General features: G+C 44.0%; 1 protein-coding gene across 1 annotated transcript in view; it reads right to left on the bottom strand.

Annotated features, from left to right (window-relative positions):
- hspa4l (heat shock protein 4 like) overlaps window positions 1-19179 on the bottom strand; it is a 119677-nt gene that overhangs the window by 72653 nt on the left and 27845 nt on the right. The window lies entirely within an intron of this gene.

Consider the following 19179-nt stretch of genomic DNA (forward strand, 5'->3'; position numbering starts at 1 on the left):
ATAGGGAAGGGGCAGTACTGGATCTGGTATTGGGGAATGAGCCTGGACAGCTGGTTGAGATTCCAGTAGGGGAACATTTTGGGAGTAGTGACCACAATTTTGCAAGTTTTAGGGTGCTTTTGGACAGGGATGAGGGCAACCCTCGTGTTAAGGTGCTAAACTGGGGAAAGACAAATTACGATAACATTAGACAAGAATTGAAGAATTTGGATTGGGTGCGACTGTTGGATAGTAAATCAACATCGGACATGTGGGAGTCTTTCAAACGACAGTTGATTAGGATTCAGGAAAGCCACGTTCCAGAGAGAACGAAGGATAAATATGGGAAGTTTAGGGAGCCTTGGATAACGAGAGATATTGTGAACCTCATCAAAAAGAAAAGGGAGACTTTTTACGGTCCAGAAGGGCAGTCGAGACCCTTGAGGGGTATAAAGAAAGTAGGAAGGGGGAAATTAGGAGGGGTCATGAAAAGTCCTTGATACAGAACTGGTTCGGTCATGGAAGGCAAAGGATAGCAGTAGAAGAGTTTTTTTCTGAATGGAAGGTTGTGACTAATGGTGTTCCATAGGGACCTGTGCTTGGGCCTCTGTTGTTTGTACTGTACATAAACGATTTGGAGGAAAATGTAGCCGGTCGGATTAGTAAGTTTGTGGATGACACCAAGGTTGGTGGAGTGGCAGTGTTGAAGATTGCCAGAAGAAGCAGCAGGACATAGATAGGTTGGAGACTTGGGCCGAGAAATGGCAAATAGAGTTTAATCCGGACAAATGCGAGGTAATGCATTTGGTAGGTCTAACATAGAGGGGAACTAGACCTTAAATGGTGAAACACTTACGAACACAGAAAGTCAGGGATCTGGGTGTGCATGTCCACAGATCCGAAGGTGGCAACACAAGCGGACAAGCTAGTCAAGAAAGCATACGGAATGCTTGCCTTCATTGGACGGGGCATCAAGTATAAAAACTGGCGAGTCATGCTACAGTTGTGTAGAACCTTGGTGCGGCCGCATTTGGAATATTGCGCACAATTCTGGTCGCCACACTACCAGAAGGATGTGGAGGCTTTGGAGAGGGTGCGGAGGAGGTTTACCATGATGGTGCCTGGTCTGGAGGGTGTTAGCTATGTGGAGAGGCTTAATAGATTCGGACTGTTTTCATTCGAAAGACGGAGGTTGAGGGGTGACCTGATAGAGGTCCACAAGATTATGAGGGGCATGGATAGAGTGGATGGGCAGGCATTCTTCCCCAGGGTAGAAGTGTCAGTCACTAGGGGGCATAGGTTTAAGGTCCGTGGGACAAAGCTTAGAGGAGATGCGCGAGGCAGGTTTTTTAAAATTTAAACTTTAAACTTTAAACAGTTGGTGTTGAGTGCCTGGAACTCGTTGCCAAGGGAGATACATTAACCGCGTTCAAAAGGCATCTTGACAAACACGTGGATAGAATGGGTATAGAGGGATACAGCACAAGTGCGGAGGGTTTTTGGCAAAGGTTGGAATCATGACCGGTACAAGTTTGAAGGGCCGAAGGGCCTGTTCTTGTGCTGTATTGTTCTTTGTTACTCTCGTCAGCTATCCTCATTAGCTGGGAGGCTCTCCGTTCAACCATATACATGAAAAACAACATATTTTGCAATGCAATGATAATACGCAAAAACACATGCAAAACCCAACAATAACTATAAACCCAAGTTTCAGTCCAAACAAGCAATATGAAAACTCCTGAACATTATACATAATACTTCCAACAGGAAGAAGAATCAAAGAGTTAAAGTTAAGTCTTTGGATAAAAGGAGTTGCTTCTTTAGGAGAATCGGAAAAACAATCCTTCTCCCCAAAAGAGACACGGAGGCGGGCTGGAGAGATCATACCAAATCGGAAAAATGTGATATTTAAAACGGATTTTCTCAAGTTAAAAGGTAGCTCTTTTCTTCCCCAGGTCTGCACTTCAGATCTTGGTATAATTGGAAAGAATGGCCCTCCTGGTCCAATTAAGGACCTGCTCCTTTAAAAAAAATTGTGGAACCTAATGATGATCGCATGTGGTGGTTCCTCAGCTCAAGGCCTTGGCCGCAAGGCAAGGAGCCCAGTCTAACTCCGGCGGGATGATGGGGGGGGGGGGGGAAGAAACAACATGAACACATCTTCACCCGCCATTTTAAATATATTAGTGACAATCAGTAGGGGTGGTGTCCTCTATCCCCTCCAGCAAACCCAAGATGTGGCCAGTTTCCTAAATTGCTCGTCTTAGCCCTAAAACCTTTGTTAATCTCGATCACTGACGTCAGGCTGGTTTTGAACGATGTGATCTGATCACTATTATTGGAGAGGGCTGTTTCCATGCTTTTCATTGTGGCACCACATGCCTTCAATGATTTTACTCATTCTCTAATTTTGAAGACATATGAGCCAGAGCCTCATCGACCGATTTCCTCAATTCCACTGCCAAGCTTTGGTGATGTTTCTCCAATTCGATCGCTACTATGCGGCCAATATAGTCGGCAGAGGAGGAGAGTGAAGGATTCGGAATCTGGGTTTTCCTCCAATTGGAATGTTCCTCTATTTTGTGTTGGTCAGAACTGAACAGACCGGTTCATTCAGTTGAACTTAATTTTGGACAAAACATGCAAACCAGACATAACTGAAGGAGGCTGGCCCTTCTTATCTGCTATGCTCATTAACAGTTGTTGTTCCATCTGCCTTCAGAAATAACTTGTGGCTTTCTGACAGAACCTTCATTAACTTTTGCCTCAGTAACATTTGTCCTGTTGGCCAGTGGATGTAACTCATCAGGGCCTCTGCTTGAGATAACAAAACTCAGGATAAGTGTTATACGAATGGCCTAGCTGAATTAGGCCTTCAGTAAACCAAAATGCTGTTTTGTGATGCCCGAGACCAGGTTAACAAAGGACAGACAATTATCACAGGTGTGTTAATTTGTCAAGACAACTAGACTGTTCCACTTTTGCTATCAGCAGAAACAGCAATTAGTAGAGAACGGTGATATCAAGAGTCCTGAAGTAGAATCACAGATGCTAACACAATGATCCATGTTCCAAGTGTTATATGGTAGCACGGTGGTGCAGTGGCTAACACTATTGCCTCACATCGCCAAGGACCTGGGTTCGATCCCAGCCCCAGGTCCCTGTCGTGTGGAGTTTGCAGATTCTTCCAAAGTCTGCGTGGGTCTCACCCTCACAACTCAAAAATGTGCAGGGTAGGTGAAATGGCCACGCTAAATTACCCCTTAATTGGAAGAATTGGGTATTAAGTGTTATAAAGCAGTAATTACTTTTGACTTTGTTTTGGACCTTGTAACAGTATATGGTTAACTTGTAACAACACAGTGTTAGTTACTGTTATTATTTGGCATTGCGTATTAATTAAAGCATATGTAGGGAGTTGTGTTGGTCACAATATTATAAACTGGGATCAATGCCATACATTTGTGTTACAAATTCATTCTGTGTAACCTTTAGAAATCGCAATCATGGATACATACTTGTATTAAGGACACCTTGTATAATCTTAAGTATAATTCGTATTATGATCTAATACACCACGCATTATAAAATATTCTGTGAATTAGGAGTGGTGACTATATTATCCTTTGTATTCAAAGTAAAATGATCTAGGGCAGCTTTTAGGCTCACAGTAAGAAGCTAGTTGGCTGACTTTGTTTTCTTAAGAACACAAGCTGCTGGCTTTCCGTTGTCAGATGGAAGGAATTGGAAGCCATAAATTCCTCCCCTATAGGATGAAGTCGTCTCCGGCTAGCAAATATTTTGAAAATTATCACAAATTCTACAGGTCACGGAAACTCCACAGACATTAAGGAAAGTAGTGCCACCATGGAGATCTTGGGGGTCTTTAATAAACATTACTTGTTAGGGAAAGGCTAGTAACCTGTGCTCGTGTCTGTAAGCCGAGAGTTCTGTTTGACTTCTTGCGTGGAGGTGGGGAAGACCTGCTCCCCCAGCCGCTTCACGATCTCTAACCTCAAATCTATTAGCAGAATTCACCACGCCTGATCCTGCGAATTCCCATTGCGCCCATAAAATTATATTTTAAACGGAGAGCTCCTGTGTCTTGAACATTACTCACTGAAACTTGCCAAACCATTGTTGACCTCCCCGTGGAATACAAGGCCACTCAGCTAGAGCTCGTAATAGATTGCCCATAAAAGACTGCCCAGGCAGGGGCTGGTGTGTTAGTTCTACCAGCAAGGACTAGGCTGGGAGATAATTACTGCCATGGGCAGATTATATATAGCTTAATAAATCTTCGCTCCACTATTGCTACCTCAAGATACAAAAATGGGAAAGTAGATTACAAGAAATATCCTTGCACTCTTGCTATGAATATTGGTGCCACATTTGCCACTCTAAACACACTGGAACCTCCCACATCTAGGAAAGATTTAAGAATATGGAAAATGTTTCTGCTATCCTTGTTCCTATTGTAATATGCTTTAAGGCAGGCATTTTCAAAGTGGGGGTTGCGACCTGCAGGTGGGTCACGGGGCCATCCATTGCAGCGTTCCTGATTGTGAGAATTCAGGTGCAACGGCTGCAGCAGCCGGCTTTTAAAAATGCCGGCTGCACAAATGACACCCACAGCCAGCTTTGAAAATGCGGGCGAGCTGTGCATGCGTGCCCACTCCTCAGTGCGCATGCCCGGAGCCCAGAGAGAAACACTGCCTCATCTTTACATCAGTGCGCTGACCCAGAAGTCTTCCTGTCTGAAGCAACGGCAGACAGGTCATATGTCCCGAACGCTGACGTCACATGCTCTGGGCTCTATTGCAATTCCTCCATTTTGTTAGCAGCAATCAAGCTATGGGATTGTAAAATTTAAAATGGATTGTTTTGTAATAAAGAGAGGGTCAGAGGCACAAACAGCCCAGGATTCACAACTAAACCTGGAGTGTGTGGCTCAGGAGAATTCACAGCAGGACAAAGCAGTGGTGGTGTGAGCTGCAGGGCATCTGGAGAAGCTGAAATCAGGCACACAACAGTATAAAGATAACTTTTTACGGTATGGATTTATTAATTGTGCCAATGCAAATCAGGATGCAAGGCCCATGTGTGTTATATGCAAGGAAGTGCTGGCAAATGAAAGTTTAAAACCCTCAAAACTTCAAAGGCATTTGAAGACTAAGCATGGTGAGTTCAATGACAAACCTCGATGCGACGAGAACTTTAATCGCCAGCCGAAGTCCTCAGCAGAAATGTTACATTGAACAACAAAGTACAAGTAGCCTCTTGCATGGTAACTTACCGTGTAGCTAAAGAGAAAATGCCCCACACTGTAGCAGAGAGATTAATCCTCCCTGCAGAATTAGATATAGTTCGTACGGTCATTGATGAGAGGTTCGTTCAAAAAGTGGAATGCATCCCACTTAGTGATAACAATGGCTCGCCGAATGTGTGATATTGCTGAGAATTTAGAAGTCCAGCTGATTTCCCGTTTAAAATCAGCGCAGGAGTTCTCATTACAACTGGATGAAAGTACAGATGTTAAATATTGTGCAACCTTGGTAGTTTTGTTTGGCACGATGAATTTGTTGAGGATTTGCTGTGCTACTGGACTTTACCAACCCACACAACAGATTTTTGAAGCATTGAATAGGTTGGTGGTTGGAAAATGCAGAAACTGTAAATGGACTAGCAAGCCTTATTCAGTTGTATCTGGCTGCGCTGATCAATAATTTTGGTCGCTACTTTCCAGAGAAGTTTCAGATTTTGAGAGAGAAGAGGTGGGTGAAAAATCTCTGAGTTTGAGACTCCAGCATCAGTTGTTAACTTGCAGCTGACTCCAAAAACACTGCACAAGTCAATGAGGCTGTCAAGCATTCTGGAGCAGCGTCTCAGAGGAGTATCCGGAGTGGAGTAAAACAAGCATTTTGTTGCTTTTGTCTTCACAACAACCTACATGTGCGAGGTTGGATTTTCCATCCACACAAAAATGAAGACGGCACAAAGGAATTGGCTGAATCCTGCACCCGATATGTGCATAGACATCTCCTCCTGTGAACCTTATTGGAGTGAGATCATGAGGACCAAACAGGCTCACCTCTCGCATTAAAGGTAAGAGAAAATGGTGGGTCGCAAAGGATGGCCAGTTAGTAAAAATGGGTCCCGGGCAAAAAAAGTTTGAAAAATACTGCTTTAAGGGATTTCAGCATGGCATCGCTAGAATGGTGTGCGACAAGTAATCCAATTTTAGTTTCACTTTTGCTTTTGAGCAGTTCCACAGCTCTGCTGGTGTCTTAAACCATAGAATTTACAGTGCAGAAGGAGGCCATTCGGCCCATTGAGTCTGCACCAGCTCTTGGAAAGAGCACTAAAGCATTATACCTTTGAACGAATGTTTTCATGTGCCCGGTTTCAATTAATTAACCCACATGTTTATCCAATCCCTAGATGATTGGGTTGTGGGCGAGTGTTGGAGGGTCGCGGAGTGATCAGTCATGCAGCTTCCGGTCGCAGAAGCACCCAACAGCCGTCAGCGGCTTTTACATCGAGAATGTCGTCCAATGCCACCTTTTAAATGGAAATAAATGGAGACTACGTGCAGTCTTCTGGCCAGAAGCAGCAGCAGAGAGCAGGTCACGTGCCCTGCACCCACACTTGGATGTCAAGTGCCCTCTAGCTACGTGCTTATGGCACCAGATCACAGAACAGTGTTGCTTCCATTTTCCAGCTGATGACAAACAAGACAAGTGAACTATGAAGATGAATGGTTTTCTTAAAAGTAAAGGTTGGCAGGAGACTCAAATAGGCAATTTACCTATTGGACAGGATCTCACAACAGAATCTGGAGAGAGCTGCTCAAGAGTCCCAGAGCAGGACAGAGTAGTGTTAGCTCTGTCCAGAGCTCCAGGGTGTCTCGTGAACAACCTACAAAGAAGAAACTTAATTTGTGAACAAAGCAGTTTAAATATGATTTCTTGAGCTATGGTTTTGTCAATTGTGCCCATGTCAATGAGGATGCAAAGCCCATGTGTATTACATGCAGGGAAGTACTGGCAAATGAGAAAAGTTTCAGATTTTGAAAGAGAAAAATTCCTTGTGAGATCCCAGTCAGTTATTTTAATTTTTTTTTTTTTTTAATATAAGAGTATCCAATTCATATTTCTTTTCTAATTAAGGGGCAATTTAGCATGGCCAATCCACCTACCCTGCACATCTTTTGGGTTGTGGGGGTGAAACCCATGCAAACACGGGGAGAATGTGCAAACTCCACAGACAGTGACCCTGAGCCGGGATCGAATCTGGGACCTTGGTGCCGTGAGGCCTCAGTGCTAACCCACTGCACCACCGTGCTGCCCGATCCCAGTCAGTTATGAACTTGTAGTGGACTCCAAATCGAAAGACTACGCGGCTGTAGGTGGCCTGTAATAGCACATTAAAACGCACCAAAAGCCGCCAGCATTCTGGAGTAGCATCTCCCAGGAGTATCCAGTGCCGAGTAAGACAAGCATTTTGTTGCTATTGCCCTTAACGACGACTGACATGTGCAAGGTTCGATTTTCCATTTTCAGAAAGGTGATGACGGAAAAAGGAACTGGCTGAAGTCTGCACGTGGTGTGCGCGTTGCCCTCTTCTCCTTTGAATCTGAATCACGAGATCCAAGCAGGGTCCCCTTACGTATTAAAAGCATGTGCTGCGAAGGTCGACCGGTTAGCAAAAGTTTTTTTTTATATTTAATTATTATTTCTTTCCAACTAAGGGCAATTTAGCGTGGCCAATCCACCTAACCTGCACATCTTTTGGGTTGTGGGGGTTAAACCCACGTAGACACAGGGGAAAATATGCAAACTCCACACGGACAGTGACCCAGTGCCGGGATTCGAACCCGGGTCCTCAGCGCCATAGTCTTGCGCGTTTTAGCCTTAGTTTAATTGCTCTTATTCTGTCACCGTTGCTCTTGAGTCACCAGGTATCTTTCTGATACCGCCACATGGTTCAAGTCAGAGTAATGATTAATAATCCAACACACCGCTTAGTAAGAGTTAAATCAACGCTCATTTATTATATACAGCAATCAATACTTATACATTAATTCTACCTCTTAAGCAACTTCCTACAACTAACAGGCCAATACTTAACTTTGGAAATGGCCCACCAGGTCAGGGAAACGAATGGCCTTTCGTATGGGTTCTGAGCCTGCGGGATTCAAAGCTGGTACAGGTCGATAGTCAGGAGTGCCTATCTGGTAGTGATCGTTGGAGTAAGACTTGCGTTTCTTTCAGCTGTTGTTGGAGAGAGTGAAGGGTGCAGCCAGGAGGAGAAGGGTCGATTTGAACTTGGCCCCTATTCCTATAGTCCCCAGGGGCTTCCCGCCTCAGGGCGGACCTTGTACCTGGTTCCAAGTGATTGGACTTGGTCCCAATCACTTGGTTCGATATTCTCCAATGTTGGAGCGATTCCTTGATCCAGGGGTGGTCGTTTACCTCTCTATGTCAGCTCCTGCTGGCGCCTAAAGGTCTGGGTCGGCTTTGTGTTACTAATTTGTAGCATATTGCTCCCGGGATTGCTACTTTATATGCAGATGGCTGGGGTGTTATGTTGATGGCTGCAGGTATCGATTCGGTCTGGCTTCCCCAGAGGCGAATACACTGTTTTACCTGCAGCTCGGTTTGAGTCCTGTTGGCTGATTTTCTCATCAGCCTCTTCCGTTCGCCATTTTAAATGGGGTTTGGCCATTCCAATCGGGAGTTAGCCATTTTACAATAGTCGCAGTGCCACCTTGTTGCCCTCCGGTTAGCAAAAGTGAAACCTGGGAAAAGTAGTTCGAAAAACACGGAGCTAAAGGGTTTCCAAAAGATACAGACTACATTGGAAGGGCGGTTCAGTATAGGGTTAAACTTCCATATTTTGGTTTTTGGTGGCAACCATGGAGTGAGTGGTCGCACAGGGGGCTTCTACTTGAAGGCGTTGATGTTGGCCCTGGGTTTTGGGTAGTTTCAGCTGAAAATGGTGCGGAAGAGTGTAGGGGGAAAGTTCTTCCCTGGATGGGCATGTTTATGGGTTAGCAAACTCAGCAAAAGACTGTGAATGACCTGGCTCGTGGCACAGTATCAAGTACAAAAATGGCAGACGGGGAAGGGTCATCGGCTGGAAAACTGCAAGTGGAGCAGTTGATGAGCTTCATCCAGGAGGAATCTTTGGTTGCAACGAAAGGAAATGCGAACGACTGGTCAAAGGCGACTGAGGGGGCAGTGGCACCTCTTCGTGAGGCCTTGGAATGGGTGGAGAAGAGCCTCGAAACGCAAGGGCATCGATCTAGGAGGTGGAGAAGAGTGACCATATTGTGTTATTGGAGGCAGAGACGGTGATCTTGAGGGACGTGTAAGTCGCTGCGAGTGAAGGTGAAGGACCAGGTCCAGGTGGATGGAGTGGAGGGAACGAGCACGAGCTACTTCGCGAGGATGCTGGCCAGGTTGGTGAAGGTGTTGGACAAGCCTCGGAGGTGAGCCAGGCCCATAGGTACCTAAGGCAGAGGCTGAGCACAGGAGAGCTGCCATGGGCAGTGATTATGCAGATGCAGAACTTCCAGGACAAGGAAAAAATCTTGTTGAACCAGGGCATACCAGGACTGTAAACGGAGGGGAAATCAAATTAGGATCTACCAGGACATTGGAGCAGAGCTGGCCAGGAGACGGGCAGGATTCAACAGAGCCAAGGCGGCGTTGTATCGGCGCAACATCTGTTTTGGGGTGCTGTACCCAGCCAGACTATAGGTATCTTGAGGATTGGGAACATGTTGATATTTTTTTACTGTAGTTTTGTGCTTTTTGCATGTTAGTATTTGTGTATGACTGGGGTGCTCGTGGGGACGCCAGTGGTGTCGGTGAATGTGTATGCACCCATTGGGATGATGCTGAATTTGTGAAGAAGTTATTAGGGGAGATTCTGGATTTGGACTCTCACCAGCTGATCATTTTGGGAAGGGGGGTGGAATTTCAATTTGTGTAATGGAGCCAATTTTGGATAAGTGGAGCCCCAAGTCGGTGGGAGGTCGATAATAGCGTGAGCTGGCAGGGTTTTGCAGAGGATGGGGATGGTGGATCTGTGGAAGTTTGGGCACCCAGGAGAGAGGGAACATTCCTTCTTCTCGCACGTGAGCCAGATTGCTTTCTTTGTAATGAGCCAGACGGTGCTGATGGGGTGGTTGGGGCAGAGCATGCAGGAATAGTGATTTCGGACCACACATTCTTGGGTGGAGAGGGGGCATGTGGTGTAGGACCCGAAGAGGACAAATTAGGTGTTTAAGGGGTGGAGACAAGAGTGGACCAGGCTGGAGGAGTTCTGTTAAGGGCTTGCATTTGAGGGTTTTGGGACGGCCCTGTTGCCGCAGGCTCCGAGGAATAATAATAATTGTTATTATTGTCACAAGTAGGCTTACATTAATACTGCATTTTAAATTGGGCCACATGTCGGTGCTGATGCTATTGTGTGGGAATCACAGATTTAAGCCCCTTTTAAGGGTGGGTGGGTGAAAAGAGAGAGAGAGAAGAGATGGTTGGATGGGAGGCATTGGCAGTGGAGGGAGAAAGGGTTGGAACTGGTCAGGGATATGTTCTCGGAGTGCAAGTTTGCAGGACGGGAGGAGATGCAGGAAAGGTTCAAGGTACCAAGGGAGAAGAGAGTTCAGGTACCAGCAGGTGCGGAACATTGCGCGAAAAGAGCTGTCTTTGTTCCCTCAATTACCGGAGTACACGCTCCTGGAGAAAATGCTGCTCCCAGTTGAGGTGGGGGAGAGCAGGATTGGGGAAAGTTATGGGTGGTTGGGACAGAAGTGAAAATAATCAAGCAGAAGTGGGAGGACGAACTGGGGAGGGAGATAGGACGCGGACTCTGATGCGAGGTGATGCGGCGAGTGAACTCAACCTTCCCCTGTGCAAGAATGAGTTTGATACAATTTAAAGTGGTGTTTTCCCCAGTGTAATAGATAGATGCGGGAAGTGTTGACGGGGGCCGCGGAATCATGCCCACATGTTCTGGGGATGGGAGGGGTTGGAAAGCTACTGGGAGTGTGTGTTCCGGACCCTATCAAGGGTAGTAAATGCTGAGGTGCAGCCAGACCCTACAGTGGCGAACCTTGGGGTGGGGAAGGGGGCCAACGTCGTGACCTCCGCCTGATTGCCCCGACCACGGATTCATTTGAATTGAATGCCGGTCACGCCACACGCGGCTTAGCTGGGGGATTTAATTGAATTTCTCCGGTTGGGGAAGATCAAATTTGCCTTGAGGGGGTCGGAAGAGGGTGTTGAGGTCAAGTGGGGACCGTTCATGGTATTATTTGATGAGCTCTTGTCACGTCGGGGGGAGGGACTAAAAATGGGGAAAAATATACAAACTGGATACTTTGCTTTGATTGGTTGTAAAATTGAAGTAATTACGTGTTTGGAATAAAATATCTTGAAAAAAAACTTCCAGATTTTGACTAGAGTATTTGACAACAGCTTATAGAATCCATCGGCCGCTGTCAGCAGATGCAGAGAAAAGGAGATGTGCCATGATTTTTTTCGATGCAGATCTAGCAGACATAATTGTTGAGTGGGTGATTGTGTCCACTCATATGGAAACATTCCAGAGATCTGCCAGATAAGTCCAACATATAGAGCATTGAATAACTATAAGGATGGATTAAAGTACGTAACGAACCCTGCAGATCGATAAAACTTACAGGCCTTTATGTACAAGCCTAAGTGATGACACCCTTACAACAATACCTAAACCAGCAAGAAACACAAGAGGAGTGGCTTTCTGCATGCACCAAGGAAACGTCCAGCTTTCCAGCAGTTCTTTAAAAGCATGTGGCAGAAAGGGCAATATACTAGAGCAAAGGCTGATACAGTAATAAACAGCCGTGCACTGATCCAAACAGACGGTATACAATGGGTACCTTTAAGCAATGAATGACCATCCAGTACCCTGTAAGAAACACAATGACGACAGGGCTGGAGAGCAGTGAACAATGTTTCAAACCATCAATCTCGTGGAAAACAAATACTGTTGCACCATCCAAGTATTTGTCAAGATTCAAATTATTCAATTAGGTGCCAACATATTATCCTTACCCTGCCATTTCCAAAAGACATGTACCCACTGACATGGCAGGCCATAGCAAAATCTACTACTGTGCAATTTGCAGAATACAACAATTCACTAATTCCATGTGCAGGTTCCATAGCCCTGGAGTGCAAATACAATCAATCCTCCTAGATGATACCATGTTCTACACTGTGGAGATTAAATGTCCAGCAATTGCGGGCTTATCAACATGCTTTTACCACACATTAGTAACAATCCATGGAATTAGTCAGACCTCACAGATCACCTCTGTTCACAACCTATCAAAACATCCAGAATGATTTCACAAAATCGGCAGTTTCAAGGGTGCTGAAACATTACATTTGCACGAGATTGAAAGCCCATCAACTTATCTCCATACAAATACAGCATCCACTTACAAGACAAATTGAAGGTCTACGGTGACAAAATGGCAAAAGATAGATTCATATGAATTCAAGAGCATAGATTGTTGCAGCTCAATTACGTGTCATAAAAAAAAAAAAAAGAGTATGCCTTGATCCACATTTAAAACACAGCTTTTGAAGCATTATTCTTACAAAATATCCACATTAGGGGAGTTAAATCCAAGATTTAAGTGCAAAATTCTTTAAAGCTGGATGCAAAAATGGTTACCGGTCAGTGCATCTCAAAGTACCAAGAGTTTACTACATTTCGTCCAAATTGGTCAACAAGGTTTTCAGACTTCCTTTTGGGCTGTTAGCCAGGATTTCTCAAGCTCGCATGCAGTGTATTACATGTACCCTGCTGGAATTCAGCCGTAACACTGATGACATTGCTCATGGGTTGGATGAAGCAAGAACAGGACCACAACCTGCAGTTATAAATTTACTGATGCAAGGGGCATGTAATGAGGGATTAATGTTCAACAGTCTGACGTTTGCCATCAAGATGCAGATCAATTTATTTGGTTCTATTTATTATAGTCTCAATAAGTGAACCCAGTGTGTTTACCCAATGCCTTGCAAGTTATTGGTGTCTTTATATCATTATAAAAACACAACAATGTCCTCAAACAACCTGCGACACAAGTCACCTGGACCAGACGAATTGTCCACTCTTAACACAGCCAGCCTTTACAGTATATCCTATCCATCAGCTTTCACCAGCTCTGCTTCTACCAAAAGGTACAACACCCTTGTAGTTCTTTTTGCATGTCCTCTGGTGCCTCCATCCTACTTAGTGCAGAAAACAGAAATATTCACAGTATAAGAGTATGGTCTAACCAAGGTTCTATAATTTAACATACCATCCCTACTTTTCAATTATCTCCCTATAGGAATTAACCAGTTATTTGCTTGTTTTTTTTCTAATGGTCTTATTTACTTATATCGCTTGATTCGTGATGTAAGCATCTGTATCCCTGTTCCCTTTGCTTTTCAATCCCATGTACTTGCTTATTTACAGAGAACATTGCCTCTCATCTTCTACAAAAGTGCACAACCTAACACTCACCTACATTGAAATTAATTTACCAATTATACACCCATTCTACAAGTTCATTGATATGCTGCATTTTAAATAGTGTCCTCCTTAATATAAACTGTAGCTTCTAAATTGGTGTTGTCTATATATTTTGAAACTGCACTTTCAGCTTGAGGAAAAATCTGGATTTAAATCTGTACATCCTATCCGGTATACACAACCTACTTTCTTCTGTTTTAGTCATAAAAAATGTAAATGTTTACAATTGCTGCTTTTTGTCACCAAAAAATGTAAATGTTTACAATTGCTGCTTTCTGACAGTGCATTTTGCTAAAGGAGTTTACCTTTCCACTGGTTCAAAGAACACATTTCTATTTAAGCGATGGATCATAGTGGTTTTATGTGTGGAACACAATTTCTAACCATTTGCCAGTTTGAGTAACTCCTATTCTATTTCAGTTTTAGATAGTTAACCATTCATTCTGCTACTTGTCCCAGGCTCTACATGCTCTGGCTTTGGTCTTAAACGCAGTCAAGACGACGATTTGAAAATACAAATCCTAATACAGTAGTTCAGTGTTTGTCAATCTTCCCGGGACCCACTTTTGCCTGCCTTTGCAACCCCTGCCTTCCTGGCTTTGTGATTCCCGAGAATCTCCAGCAGATTCTGTTGAGATCCTGGCCAATAGGTAAACTGCTTATTTGAGTCTCTGGCTGTCTCTTTGGTTTCATCTTCACAGTTCACTTGTCCTGCTTGCCAGCAGCAGGAAAATAGAAGAAACCCTTCTCGTGATTTGGTGCCAAAAGCACGTACCTGGAGGGCGCTTGATGTCAAGTGTGGGTGCAAGTCACGTGACCTGCTCTTTACTGATGATTCTGGCCGGAGGATTGCACACAGCCTCATTTATTTCCATTAAAAAGGTGACAGTGGCCACTGTTCTCAATGCAAAAGCCGGTAGCGTCCGCTGGGTGCTTCTCCCATGATCGGGAACGTTGCAACTGATTGCTCTGCAACTCTATCGACACCCACCCGCAACCCACCCACGGGCTGCGACCCACACTTAAAACCCTGCCTTACATTTACTGCATTACCCTCATCTACTCCATTACCTTATCTACTCAGTTATTTATTCAGAGAATTCAATTAGATTGGTCAAGCAAGATATTCTTTTTCTTTGCTATTATAGTTTCAGTTTATAGATGTTTTACTATTACATCATTGTAAGATTCCAGTATCATTCCTACCAAAAGCTTGCTATAGCCTTTCTCCTTTTTAAAATATAGACATCACATCACATGATCTGTCCAGTCTGCAGCATAATCCCCGACATAATAGTGCTGCTAAGAGTTCCCTAATTTTTAGTATACATGAATACACTTCATTGAAAATGGACTTTTATCCTCAAAACTGGATTTGTTTATTTAGTTGATCAATTATCTTCCTCTTAATGGCTACTTTTTATTTTTTCCCCCTCATACTACGTCCACCTGAACAATCTCCCTGGTAAATTCAGGGATAAAGCTATTATTCAATATTTATTGAACTGGCAGAATTGGATTTCAATTTATGCATTTGCCATGTGCCCCCTTGTGGTCCAATCCTCATCCTGATTTGTCTTTTATTTTGTTTTTTTCCATACAATGCTTTTCAATTATTTTCATATTCCTTTTGAAGGTCAAGTAGTTAATTTCTCTTTTTAAAAGAAAGCATTATAAACTTTGTTTTCAGATGCTCCAAATCAACTTTGTAACAAATTATGAGACTGTAGTTATTGCTGTACTATTTGAAAAGCACGACTTCTTTTGCTTAGCACAGTCAGATTGGAAAAACAGATTACCACTCACCTAGTTGTATGTAAAAGACCAGCTACTTTGTATAAGGCACTGAAACAGTCAGAAATGACTCTTTATTACTTCTATACATTTTTTTAAATCCCAGTTATCGGGATTTGACTGGGGGGGGGGGGGGGGGGGAGGAGGAGACCCAATAAGGGCCTTTAGACTTGGCACAAATGCAATATAGCAACACAAAAAAAAAATAATGTGCGTTCCCAATTTCTACCCTGTTGGAGATATGCTTGTGCAGGCACTCTGTGTAAAGAGTTGGCATAACTATAAATCTCTGTACTACCAAAAAGCCTGTCAAAACAAGGTCAAAGCGCAAAGTGCCCATGGAATCAAATTTTGGTTAGAACTGAAAAGGGTGACAGCTTACTCTGGGTTCGGTAGAGAACTTCCTGAAGTGATCACATAAAAATACAATCTGATTTGGCTGCAGTTATATATTTTATGATACAAAAATAGAAAATACTGAACAATTTTAGCAAGACTTTTGACAAAGTCCCACATGGCAGATTGGTCAAGAAAAAGTGAAAGCACACAGTATACAGGCAATGTGACAAACTGGATTAAAAAGTTGGCTTAGTAACAGCAAACAAAGGGTAACGGTCGATGGTTGCTCTTGCAATTGGAAAGTTGTTTCAAGTGGTGCTCCATAGGGCACAGTGTTGGGACCCTTACTGTTTGGTTATATATCAACAATTTGGACCGAAGCATGATTGGGAAATTTGCAGATGACACAAAGATTGGCTGAGTGGTGGACAGTGTAGAGGATAGCTATAACCTTCAAAATGATATAGATGGATTGGTGGAGTTGGCGATAAAGTGGCAGATGGAATTTAACACAGAAGAAGTGTGAGGTCATGCATTTAGGGGGGTTGAACAGTTGCAGAGAATACACAATAAATGGGAATACACTAACAGGGGTAGATGAAGTGAGAGATCTTGGTGTACAGGTATATAAGTCCCTAAAGGTTGTTAAGAAAGTATTGGAATGCTCTCCTTCATTGGAAGAGGTACAGAATAGAAAAGAATATAATGTTCGAATTGTATAAAACACTGATGAGGCCACAACTGGAATACTCTTCTTCACTGGAAGAGGTACAGAATAGAAAAGAAAGAATATAATGTTTGAATTGTATAAATCACTGATGAGGCCACAACTGGAATAGTGTGCGCAGTTCTGGTCACCACAATACAGGAAGGACGTTATTGCTCTGGAGAGAGTGCAGAGGAAGTTTACAAAAATGTTGCCAGGGCTAGAAGTGTGGTTACGAGGAGAGATTGGATAGGTTGGGGTTATTTTCCTTGGAACAAAGGAGGCCGAGGGATGACTTAATTGAGGGTTACAAAATTGAGGGGAAGAGATAGGGAGGACAGGACAAAATTGTACCCCCTGGTGGAGAACTGTAGAACCAGGGGACATAGATTCAAAATAAGTGGCAGAAGGTGTCGAAGGGACAGGAGGTAAAACATTTTTATGCAGAGGGTAGTGGGAGTTTGGAATTCGCTGCCTGAGTTGGTGGTGGAGGCAGAGACCCCAATTGTTTTAAAAGGTACCTGGATCTGCACCTTAAGTGCTCCAAGCTACAGGGCTATGGACCGGGTGCAGAAAAGTGGAATTAGAAAGAGCCCCTGGGTAACCTAGGGCTGGCATGGACAAGATGGGCCGAGCAGCCTCCTTCTGTGCTGTAACTTTTCTATGATTCTATGAATCTCAGCAAGTCTGACAGCATCTGTGGAGAGAGAAGGGAGTTAAACTTTTCAAGTCTGGATAATTCTTTGTCAAAGCTAGAGAGAACTGGGAATGGGGTCAGATTTATACCGTAGAGGAGGAGGGTGGAGTGATGACAAAGACGTCGAGGACAGAAGACAAAAATGTAAATGGGGGTGATTAAGGCTAAGAAGGGCGCTGATTTAGCACACTGGGCTAAATAGCTGGCTTGTAATGCAGAACAAGGCAGACGACTAGGGGCTTTTCACAACAACTTCATTGAATCCTACATGTGACAATAAGCGATTATTATGATAGTGCCACATAAAGAGATTAGGATGTGTGAATAGCAGAACAAAGGTGAGTAGTGTGTCAAAGGGCAACTGGGAACAGTTGGCCCAAGTGGAGTGGGGGAGGGGGAATAATGGTGAGGAAAAAACAGATCAATGAAAGAAATTAAAATAAATTGATAGAAATAAAAATAGAGTGAAGGTGGAGGAGAGAGAGTGTTAAGTGCGGAAAGCTGTAATGTGCCTAATTGGAAGATGAGGTGCTGCTCCTCCAGTTTGCGCTAGGCTTCACAGAAACAGTGCAGCAGGCCTAGGACGGACATGTGGATGAGAGAGCAGGACAGCAAGTTGAAATAGCAAGCGACAGGAAGGTCTGGGTCCTGCTTGCGGATGGACCAGTGTTCTGAAAAGTGGTCATCTGGTCTGCATTTAGTCTCTCCAATGTAGAGTAGACAGCATTGGGAGCAGCAAATGCAATAGACCAGATTGAAGGAGGTGCACGTGAACTGCTGCCTCACTTGAAAAGCGTGTTTAAGGCCCGAGATGGCGAGCAGGCAGGTGGTAACGAGGGAGGTGTTAAACCTTCTGCGATTGCATGGGAAGGTGCTGTGGGAAGAGAGGAAGGTATTGCAATGCTGTGGGAAGAGGGGGAGGTGTTGCAAGTGATGGAGTGGACCAGGGTATCCCAGAGGGAATGGTCCCTGCGAAATGCTGACCGGGCAAATGAGGGGAAGATGTATTTGGTGATGGAATCATGCTGGAGTTTGCGAACTGGCGGATAAGGATTCTTTGAATGCGGAGGCTTGTGGGGTGAAAAGTGAGGACAAGGGGGACCTCATCTTGGTTCTGGGAGGGAGGGAGGGTGAGGGCAGAGGTGCAGGAGATGGGTCGGACATGGCTGAGAGCCCTGTCAGTCACAGTGGGTGGGAAACCACGATTAAGGAAGAATGACGACATGTCAGCAGCATCGTTTTGGAAAGTGGCATTATTGGAACAGATGCGACGGAGGCAAAGGAACTGGGAAAATGGGATGGAGTCCTTACAGGATGTGGGGTGTGAAGAGCTGTAGTCGAGGTGGCTGTGGGAATCAGTGGGTTTGTAATGATATTAGTAGACAGTCTATCCCCAGAAATTGAAATAGAAAGGTCAACTGTCAGAGATGGACCACATGAGGGTGTGAGAGGGGTGGAAATTGGAAGCAAAATTAATACATTTTTTCAGATCCAGACAGAAACATGAAGCGGCACCAAAAGTCGTTGATGTACCAATAAAGAGTTGTGGGATGGGGCCGGAGTAGGACTGGAGCAAGGAATATTCCACATACCCCATAAAGAGGCAGACAAAACTGGGACCCATTCATAGCCACACCTTTGGTTTGTAGGAAATGAGAAATTGTTCAGCGAGAGGACAAGTTCAGGCAGACGGAGGAGAGTGTTTGGATGGTTTTGATATGAAGTTGTTACTTAATAGTTATGTAAAGTCTTCAGCATCACTGCTGGACTAGAATAATTCGAGCTCGAGAAAGATGTCCCAGGAGTAAATACATTTAAGTTCATATTGGAGTTTACACCACAATGGAATGCTGGTTTACCATTATGCTGCTATTGCTCTTTAATGACCAATATTTTCATGAGTGTTGTTGAGTTAATGCTGTGCACAGGACCTATATTCTCCCAATTTAACAAAATGCACGGTCTATTTTAAAAAACATTCCTACTAATCTTTTACCTCTTCCAGTTTTAGCAAAGTATTACACACTTTTAATTGCTCGGACAATTAATAAATACATGGTTTTAAGTCTAGAAAAACTTA

Source organism: Scyliorhinus torazame, chromosome 3, assembly GCF_047496885.1.
Source record: "Scyliorhinus torazame isolate Kashiwa2021f chromosome 3, sScyTor2.1, whole genome shotgun sequence".
Taxonomy (NCBI): domain Eukaryota; kingdom Metazoa; phylum Chordata; class Chondrichthyes; order Carcharhiniformes; family Scyliorhinidae; genus Scyliorhinus; species Scyliorhinus torazame.